The sequence below is a fragment of the Hylobates moloch genome, unplaced genomic scaffold (genome assembly GCF_009828535.3).
Source record: "Hylobates moloch isolate HMO894 unplaced genomic scaffold, HMol_V3 SCAFFOLD_14, whole genome shotgun sequence".
NCBI classification, from domain to species: Eukaryota; Metazoa; Chordata; class Mammalia; order Primates; family Hylobatidae; genus Hylobates; species Hylobates moloch.
Genome location: NW_026652289.1, coordinates 82999020 through 83010140, shown reverse-complemented (window position 1 = coordinate 83010140; position 11121 = coordinate 82999020). Strand labels below are relative to the sequence as shown.

At 36.2% G+C, this 11121-nt stretch overlaps 1 long non-coding RNA gene across 1 annotated transcript; it reads left to right on the top strand.

Annotated features, from left to right (window-relative positions):
- The first annotated feature begins 3983 nt into the window (after positions 1 to 3983).
- Positions 3984 to 7233, top strand: LOC131381165 (uncharacterized). The gene is made up of 2 exons (XR_009209683.1): positions 3984 to 4055; positions 7064 to 7233. It is a non-coding gene; the product is annotated as an uncharacterized LOC131381165 (long non-coding RNA).
- The last annotated feature ends 3888 nt before the right edge of the window (positions 7234 to 11121 follow it).

The following is an 11121-nucleotide window of genomic DNA, read 5'->3' as shown; positions in this document are numbered from 1 at the left end:
TTTTGAATAGCTAGTTTGATTTTTATTAACATTATATGAAGGTTATTTCTAAGCCTGCAGACAAAATTTATAGAATATACTACTCAGATATTTGAGAATGAACTACTTAAATATTTGGATATATTTATTCCAAATAGAACTCCACTGTGATTTTTTAGGAGATACAATTGCCATCACAGTAAGATACTGCTGATTCCAATGAAATTTTTAATTAACTAGAAAAATCAAAGAATGCAATTCTTTTTCAAGATTTCTTCAGATAAAGCAACAAGCAAAATTAGGCTGTGGTGTTGTGAATAACACCAAGAAGTATGGAGTCAGGCAAGCCTCAGGTTCAGTCACAGTTCTACTGTTAAGTAGATAATAATTCTAAGGGTGCGTTTTTGTGTCTTAGGTTTGTGGAGACCTACAGTAGCGTTCCACAGACCAACATTGAGCCTACCCCACGACTATTCAACCTGACCGTTATTGGGTAGCTCTCATATAACCAGTTAGAAAGAAAACATCTATAAAAACTATTTACTAAAGAATTATATATTTTAATTAAGGGTACTGAACATGGTCAAGTTAGAGAACAATAGAGTAGAAAACTTCTATTCAAATATAATTGAGACCAGTTTTTTGATAGTTAATCTAAAAAGTGAATTAAGGAGGAGGATCATGGGGTTAAAAAAAAACAGAAATACAAATTATTTGGCCAATATTTTGATATAAGTCCAGGACCCTTTGATCATTACTCTATTAACTGCAGTTTCTGTACATTGTCTTCTTTGTATAAATTATGATCATAACAAGTCAATTATAATTCTAAATTTTTACTTGTTTAAAGTAGAACAAAAAAAGTAATTGAAGTGCAAAAACCTTTTAGCTTATTAAAGTTTTGCTATTCTGATTATTCTAATTTTATAATTTTTTTCTTCAAAATTTCCATTGCTTAGCCCTCCTATTAATCAGCTTAGCTTTTTCTAATCTTTTCAAGACCCAAATATTTTTACATAAATAGCACCACTCTATTATAATCACATCACTGATTTTACTTATGTTACAAAAGACCAACTTGAATACAACCTAAATAAACTGTCTGGTAGATAAGTTAACATAACGCCAAGTTGAGGCAACAGGCTTACATAGGCATAATAGAAAACACACTGTTATTTTACAGGGAGAATGTACAGTGTCAGTTCATTCAACAAGTTAGTTAAACACAACTCAACTAAAGCAGTGTCATTGAAAAGTAGCAAATTCTGTTTTTGCTCCATGGACTTACAGCCAATGAGTCCTGAGAAAGAAGAGATAATTTAAAGAGCTTCATTGGCAGGTGAATCTGTACTTGGCCTTTTAGCTTAGAGACTGAAGCTCCATATTAAAAGCAGGAGAATAGTGAGACATCCCATATGAAGAAGGAAATCAGAACAGACATGCAGGGGCAAAAGTAGCCATGGTCTGCGTCCTGGCTCAGGAGGACAGTATGTGTTGAAGAGCAAAGCCTAGAATGGGCTGATGCCTGTAACCTCACCCCATCCCATTGCTTTATCTACTCACACCGTTTGCCCAGAAAATCTGGCACCCCACAGTGAGAACAGGAACTGGGCACCCCAGCTAATCTTCAGCTGGGTGGGTCTCATAGGGTTGTCAGATTTGAAAAAAATAACAATAGGCTTTGAGGAAAAAGAGTTGGAGATGAAGCAGAATGCTCTTGCCAAAGCTTCCCTCAATTGACATAAGAGGAACAAATTTATTTCCCAAATTAGTTATAGTATAATTTACCAGGTATCCAAATAAATTTGTTTAGAGACTAAGCATTTTCCCCTCAAATAATGCCTGACCATAATTTTACATATAATTTTTTTATTCAACAAATGCTCAATGTATGTTTTATACCAAACACTTTTAAGGAATTAGGAATACCATTGTGAATAAAATAGACAATCTCTACTAAATGCTTAGTTATGATGGAAGGCAAACAAATACATAAAATAATTGAGAAACACAGTTTTATGCCTAATTATGTCAGATGATAGTAAGTGCTGTGTCCCCAAAACACTTACTCATTTTCTCAAACTATTATAAAACAGGGAAGGTGCATAAAGAGTGCTGGACATGGGACTGAAGATTCTGTTTTAAATATGGCTGCCAGGGAAGTCCTCACTGTGTAAGAACATTCCATCAAGAACTTGAAGGAGATGAGGGAAGTCATCAAGAGGATGGGAAAAAGAACACTCCCAGTAACAGGACCAGCAAATGCAAAGACCAGAGGAGAAAGACATCTGCTTTGTTTAAGGGACAGCAAATAGGTCTCCCTGCTACAGCAGAGTAAATACAGTGGACATGATAGAAGAGTTTTTAGTTGTAAGGCAAGAAGGGGGACCAACCATGGAGAGTCTTAGGTGTCATTGTGGAGATTTCTATTTTACTGGAGGTGAAATGGAAGCCACTGAAGGCACTTGAAATGGAGGCTGATATGGTTCACAGCTTTAATAGTCTGCTGTCTGCTGAGATAAGAATTGACTATAGGACAAAGGGTAGATCTAGGTAGTGAGATGTTATTGCAGTCACCTAGGAAAGAATAGGATGATTTGAACTAGACTGGTACTGGTAAGAGGTGGTCATATTTTGAAAATATCTTTGAAGTAGAGTTGACAGGATTTGGTGATGAATTTGACATGGGATGTGAGTCAAATTTCATAGCCTGAGCCAAACATCCCTATTTAATTATGTTGAATATAATGAAAAAGGTTGGGGGAAATGGATTAAGAAAAGAAAGAATAGAAGTTTGGTGTGGGAAACAGTAAGGTGAAGAAACCAGGAGAGATGTTAGATATTTAAATCTGAGTTCAGGAGTTTTGAATGCATAGAAAATTTGATCATTAGCATGGGGCTGGTATTTGAAGCCATGAGATTGGACAAGGTCATTTTAGTTTAGTGTATTTCCACAGATTATATTTCAAGCATCATGCTAGATACTTTAATATTTGGCCATTTTAAAAGCCCCTTGGTAAATTTCACAGAAATGAGGATTTGACTGACCTGTTTTTCTCAGATGTCTGACCTCAGTAGGATGCATGATTTTATTATATTTAATTCCCTACAAAATTCCAAAATATCAAAATCAGACCTATATTTATTAGCAGGATTTTTCAGGTACAATATTCCTACTCAGATAGAACTATATCACTTAATTTCACAGAAATATCCTTCCCTGGGGTGATGATACTATTATATCACCAATCATGAAGTCATGCTGACTTGTAGGCAACAATGGAGCTCACATTTTGATCTAAGCTAATTTGCATGAATTACTTAAATTATGAAAATATACACTTTTAGAGAGCAGACAGATTTTGTTAATTCTGAATTACGTCAAAGTATCACTTAATAATTCTCAAGGGCCCAACTCTGGCGAAACCAGATTCTGCAGTGCATGTGTTTCCTATTCCCTTCCAACTTTTTTCATCATGATTCATCAGCAAATGCTATGAAGTCTAGAAATTTAATTAATGGATCTCAGGGCCATTGGACCATGCATTTACACAAATTGCTCTGTGAAGAAGGAGCACTCACTCTCTCTCTCTCCCCCCCCCCCCACCCTTTCTCCCCCTCTTTCTCTTTCAAGAGCAGAACAATTTTAGTGACCTCCAGTTAACTGGCTGAACTAAGCAGCGATCTCTTAGGTAATAATGCACTGCTAACAAACCTCAGCATAGACTATAACGCTACCACTAAAGCTTCTGTTCATGTTGTTCTAGGGCTAGTAAAATGGAATATTGTATTCTAGCTCTGAGGAAATTTGAGATTGTCTCACATTTTCTCAGTTAAACCAGAAAATAATTAATTATAGGGAAGGGACAAGAATTGCTGTGGCAGAGCCAGCCTGAGAAATAATTTCTATTCATTCTCAATGTATTATCTGCTTTCTCCCTAGAGGCTCCCTTTTGTTACTCTTATATCAAAATCCCACTTAATTTTCCTGCCATCTCAACTCAAAAATCATACCTACAAAAGAGCTAAAGTGTTCATCTTTTTGCTTTTGCAAAAACTCTGTGCCAGCTATGAGTGTAAGCTTTATAGTTATATATAGATGTTTTTATTTATAATCTTTCTCCTGCAAAAAAAGATTAAAGTGAAGCAAAAAGAACATGTAATAAGATGAATAATGAATAGAAAAATAATTTGCTCTTAAGACAAAGTAAAGGAAACTATAAAAGGGAGATGACTAGAACTATTTAGCAAGACGAGACCTCATTCTTTCTATCAAATAGTGTGGTGTAATTTGCACAATGCACCCAATGGTTAATGAATACATATTTGTTGAAGATAGCATTAATAAATAACATGACCAATGAAAAACTAATACAAAAGATTTTTACTCTTCAGGAAGTAACTATTAGGTAGGTATTGTAAATTCTAACTTTAAAAGATAGAGGAAAAGATATATTGAGCTGACCCATAAATGCAACAGGAAGACACAGAGTAACAATTACTGCAGGTGAATTTCAGCTCTCGGTCCCTCTACCAACCAGTGTCACCAGGATCCTTCTTCAGACCCATGTATCCAACTGCTTATTTACCTTTTGCACCTGGATATCCCTCAGCTACCTCCATTTAATTCATCTTCTTCCTCCAAACTGGTCAGCATCCAACCAGATCCAGAGAACTGTGAAGAGCTATTCTAGTCTCTGCCCTCTCCCCTGTTGCTGATCCAGTTAAGAGGGCCAAAGAATATAGTTGAGAGGACACCAGCTCTGTATCTAGTAGCATTTAGTTTTAACCTCATCCCTTAACTTGAAATTGGCATGGCCTTCAATAAGCGATTTAACTCCTCTGAATATCAATTGAGAAAATTTTTTAAAATTTCCAAAATTAATTGTAGTGAGGATTAAAATATCATGTTTGGTACATCATGAGCTCTCAATAAATAATTGTAGTATTATTCAAATTGGTACACAGGCCTATCACTTCTCCTTCCTTTTAGATTTTTTTTCCTTCTGTTTTTGCCTCTGAATGCCCCAACCCAATCTCCCTTCCTCTATCACCTTTTTAGGAAATCCATCCCCACCCGACTCACCCCACCACTCCTCACACTCCTTTCTCTCCTACCCTGGCCTCCACCACAGCTCCTCCATCCACACCTGTAATCCAGCCTCTGCACCACTATCAGCGCTGTGATTCTGAAATGCAAATCTCATCATGTTTCACTTTATAACATCTTTGAATGACTCCTACTTGTTTCATGATAAATTCTAAGCTCCTTAGTTTTAGGTTGACCATGACCATTTTTGATCTGACCCTGTCCGTCTCTCCCTCCTAATTCTCATTTCTCTCCACCAAATACCCCACCCTTTGTACTGAACAATGTGGCTCTACTGTCATCTCTTCATACTTAATATTTTTTCCTTGATCCTTAACTTTGCTCACAATGTTCCTGCCATCTGGAATAGCATTTTCCCTGTTGGCCTGGAAAATTTGACTATTCCTTTGTGATGGAATTCAGTCTTCACTTCCCCATGAGTGACCTTCTTAGGACAAATTGACAGTATCTTATATTGTAGTCCCACAGTCCATTAGGCAGTCTTCAAGTGTCCACTATGAGAGTGCATGATATTAGTTGTTTATATGCCTATTTCTCCCACTGGCTTTGAGAAACTTGAGGGATTGTTGTAACCATTTGTATCCCCAGTGTCTAGCATAGCATGCATCTATTTGTGTTTTGAATGAGTGGGTGAATTAATGAATGATGAGAAAGCCATGACCTATGTTTTGTCTTTACCAATCTTACATGAGATTATAAATAGACTGATTCAACTGAAGATTGCAGGTCCTATTCCTTTTGCAGTTGTTATTGTACATGTTAGCAAAAAGCTTCATCCCTTCCAAAAATTTCTTCAGTGGTAGCAATAAATTCATTGTCTTCTGGGAGCAACATTGTGCTCTCTCTCTCTTTCTCTCTCTCTCCCTGATTTGCCTATTGCTACTTTGAAGAGTATGTGTTTATGACTTTATAATTCATTACAGTGCATGTAATAGGAGCCCTTCTATTCATAAGTGGTTATGAAAAAATATTCACGCTTGCTTATGTTTTGTGAACATCTATATGTGGTGGAGCACATGTTATTACAATCTTATTTTAAGCGGAAATATAGATTAAAGGATTTTCTCTTACTGTTCTTAATGTAATGCTTCTAAATTAGATATACAAAAGTGCTCATCTGGAAGATACTGGAAGCATAAGCAAAACACAGAAAAAGGCTTACCAAGAACGAATTATAACTAACAAACAAATGTTAGTTTTATTGCAATAGAATTACTGAATTAGTACATGATGGAACAAAAAATCTATAACAAGTTTAGATGTCAGTAATTTATTGGACACGGATTGTATACGCTGTACCCACAAAATTCTATCAAATTGTTTCTGTTTCAAGAAATTTTCAGTTTATTCATGTTCAACACAAAAGTTAATTATACATGAAATATAAACTGAATGGAAAACATTGGCATTGTATTTCCTGGCTTTCTGGGAAGAATGCAGGAGTAGGGTTAATATTGAAATGCAAGAGAAAACTCTTCACTCCTCTCCTTGTTCCCAGGATAGGACAAAATACACACAGCCAATAATGACGAAAGTAGGACAAAACCCAATGTAGTCAAGAGAGTTATGACCCTGAGGTGTGAGGTAAGATCTGGCCCTGAGAATGTTGACTGACACTGCAATATTTAGTATCTAGACTGGAATGATTAGATATGAAGTGGGTTAACCTGGAGTCTTTAGAGATGGCGCTATTCCCAGAAAGATAAATGAGATCCAGTCCTAGGACAAAAGGACAAACATCATTGGTCGGAAAAAGAAAAAATGATTTAGAAAAAAAGAGAAAGAGAAACAAAATGTAGAGGAGAAGAAGAAATCCCAAGGATGGAGACCAAAGTGTTTGCCAGACAGTCTGTTCCTTGGGAATGTGAGTTACACAGTAACCTGGAAGATGATGCTACTTCCAAGCCCATGATTCTGTCTCCATGACTTAGGACACTAGTCACAAATAAATAGAACACATCTTTCTCTTTCTAGATCTCATTGTCCATTGAAGAACTGCTACTCATGGCCTGCAAGAGTGAAACTCATTGGTTCTATGAATGAATGAAATTGGACCTGCTGGAGGCCTTTAATTATTATGTGGGCCTCAGAAATGATGAGGATTGATGCGGGTGTTATTTCAATAAAGTGTTATAAACAATTCATATATGAAAAATTTATTTTCTTAATTTATAGTTAAATACACTAATATTGTATTTCAATGTTGTTATTCAAATTAAAGACCATGTCAATTCTTAGACACAATCTCTCACTGTGTATTAATTTCAAAAAGACATTGTAGTAACCACATATATATTTTATATATATATATAAATTAATAGACATTACTTTTTGAGCTGTTTTACGTTTACAGGCAAAAATTAGTGAAAGTTAAAGTGCCTGTCTGTAGACTCTCTCACTCCACCCCCATTTCTCCTATTTTTAACATCTTGTGGTATTTTTAACATTAGTGTGTTACATTTGTTATAAGTGATGACAAAATGTTGATAAATTATTTTTATCTAAAGTTCATAATTATATTAGGGTTCACTCTGTGGTGTCCATTTTATGGATTTTAACAGAGATGTACCCACCAACCATGACAATGTTACACAGAATAATAGTTTCACCGCCGTAAAAATCCCCTGTGCTCTACCTAGTTATTCCTCCTTTCTTTCCTCCCCAGGAATCCCTGGAAATGACTGATCTTTTTACTGTCTCCACAGTTTTGCCTTTTTCAAAATGTCATATACTTGAAACCACATAGTGTGTAGGCTTTCATATTGGCTTCTTTCACTCAGTAATACACATTTAAAGTTCTTCCATGCCTTTTTGTGGCTTGATAGCTCTTTTTTTTATATAGAACTGATTAATATTCCATTGTATGGCTACACCATAGAGTGTTAGTCCATTTGCCTATTGAAAGGTACTTTGGTTGTTTCTCTTTTGGTAATTATGAATAACACTGGTATAAACATTTGTGTGCATGTTTTGTGTGGGCATAAGTTTTCAACTCATTTGGCAAATACCAACAAGCACAATTATGGAATCATAGGCTAAGAGTGTGCTTAGTGTCATAAGAAACTGCTAAGCTGTCTTCCAAAGTGGATGTACCATTTTGCATCCCAACTAGCAATGAATAAGAGTTATTTCTGCTCATTGTTCTTACCAGCACTCAGTAGTGTTGGTATTTTGGATTTGGGCCATTATAATAGCTATGTAGTAGCATCTCATTGTTTTGGCTTGCAATTTTCTAATGACATATGATATTGAGTATCCTTTCATGTGCTTATTTACCATTAGTAATATGTTGCCATCAGTAACTTTCCTTTCTCTTTCCATTGCCAGTGAGATCCAGCATTTTTTTTTTTTTTTGAGACATAGTCTTGCTCTGTCGCCCATGCTGGAGGGCAGTGGTGCAATCTCACTGCAAACTCCACCTCCCAGGTTCAAGGGATTCTCCCTGCCTCAGCCTCCTGAGTAGCTAGGATTACAGGCACCCACGACCACACCTGGCTAATTTTTTTTTTTTTTTAGTAGAGAGGGGGTTTCACCATGTTGGTAGGGCTGGTCTTGAACTCTGACCTCAGATGATCTGCCCTCCTCAGCCTCCCAAAGTGCTGGGATTACAGGCGTGAGCCACTGCACACGGCCAGATCCAGTATTTCTTAATGGAAATGAAAAATTCACCAGTTATTGCATTTTTCCCCATATATTTGTAATAAGTTCTGATATCTGATAAGTCAAGTCCAACCCTCTGCATTTTTAAAAATTAACCAAGTTATTTATTAAAAATTAATATTCTACGCACATTTTAAAATCAATGACCATATTAGATTTATTGGAAAAATAATGTAATTTAATATTAATTTATCATATCCATTAACATGATAATTCTCCACTTATTTGGATTTCCTTTAAGATCGATTCCTAAAATTTTCTATATAGATGGTTTTAGGATTTTTTTTTTTTTGTAGCTTAACTACAAGATACTTTGTAGTGTCTCAATTTTTATTACAGTTTTACACCTTCAATTCAATTATTGCTGATATGGAAAAACTTTTTTTTCAACATCTATTTTAGATTTAGTGGGTACATAAGCAGATTTGTTACATGGGATACTACTTGATGCTCAGGTTTGGAGTACAAATGTATCCATTAATCAGATGGTGAGCATAGTATGCAATAGTTACTTTTTCAACCCTTGCCCTTCTCCTTCCATCCCCCATCTAATAGACTGTTACTTTGTACTGTTTTCTATTATAAATTGGGGAAAAGCCATTATTATTATATATTAGCTTCAGAACAACTAGGTTCAAGTCATGGAAAACAATTTTGCACAAACAACTTTAGAAAACACTGCTTTGAAAACTGTAATCTGAATTATAGCTGAGGCCACAGAAACCAAATATTTACTGAAGGTTCTTTTAAGAAAAACAAGTTACCCAGGAACGGTGGCTCACACCTGTAATCTCAGCACTTTGGGAGGCCGAGGTGAGTGGATCACAAGGTCAGGAGATGGAGACCATCCTGGCCAACATGGTGAAACCCTGTCTCTACTAAAATAAGAAAAAATTAGCCAGGCATGGTGGCACACACCTGTAGTCCCAGCTACTCAGGAGGCTGACGCAGGGGAATTGCTTGAACCAGGGGGGCAGAGGTTGCAGTCAGCTGAGATTGTGCCACTGCACTCTAGCCTGGTGACAGAGCAAGACTCTGTCTCAAAAAAAAAAAAAAAAAAAAAAAGAAAAAGAAGAAGAAAAGGAAAAAGAAAAAAACAAGTTGTAATGAAAGAGGACACCATTAACAGCATATCTCTTCAATAATGGTTTACTTTACTATATTCTCATTCTTCTCATTCCTCTCTTACTGTGTCCCAAATCTCTTTACAGGCTAAAAGAAACTGTTCAGAATTAATCCCATTCATAAAGAACAGCACTTACTGAGTATTGCATTTTCCTCTTCAAATTCTTCAGCATACATTAGGACTACACCATATGGACCATTTTTACGTTTTTAGTTTTGGGTTTTTGTTTTTTTTTTCCCTAAAGAAACTGCAAGTATATTTAGGACCTCATCCTATTAGGTCAGTATTTGTCTAGTAAACTACAGCATAAGCAAAATAAAATACGTGTTGCTCTGAACTGAAACTCTTCAAAACCATATTTTAAAAATTACAGAAAAAATTAAATGAAATTATGTTTTTAAAAATCTTGTAGATGAAAAGATATGATATATAGTAAGTTTAAGTACCTATTTCAATGGTTCCCAAAATGGGGCCCTCAGTGCCCAGGTCCAAACTATTTTAACAGGAATACTAACATGGTGACATTTGCTGTAAGAGTGCAAATACAATAGTGGGTAAAAATGCTGGCACTTTAGCACAAATAAAGGCAGTAACACCAAACTACTAGTAATCATGGTATTCTTCACTATGCACAGGAAAGGTTTGAAAAGGAAGGGCAGGCCGGGCAGTGTCTCACGCCTGTAATCCCAGCACTTTGGGAGGCCAAGGCAGGAGGATCACCAGAGGTCAGGAATTTGAGACCAGCCTGGCCAACATGGTGAAACCCCAACTCTACAAAAAATACAAAATTTAGCTGGACATGGTGGTGCGTGCCTGTAATCCCAGCTACTTGAAAGGCTGAGGCAGGAGGATTGAGCTCAGAAGGTTGAGGCTACAGTGAGCTGTGATCATGCTACTGCACTCCGGCCTGGGTGACAGAACAAGGTCCTGTCTCAAAAATAAAAACAATGTCTATGATGAAGCAGTGAAAATTTTACTACATCTTAATCCTTGAATATGTCTTTTTAATATTTCAAGTGATGAAACTGGAAGCACACATGAGCATTCCTACAGACTGCCTGAGAAAAAACCCTCATGTGACTAAGTCGTGAAGTGAATTAACCACTTTAATGGAATATCATTTTTACTTGAAAGGAGTACTGACAAACAATGTTATTTCAACTGGGGTTTTTGGGAGACATTTTCTCAAAAAATGAGATTCTGTCATTTCAAGAAAAACAACAGACAGGCCATAATAAAATTCAAT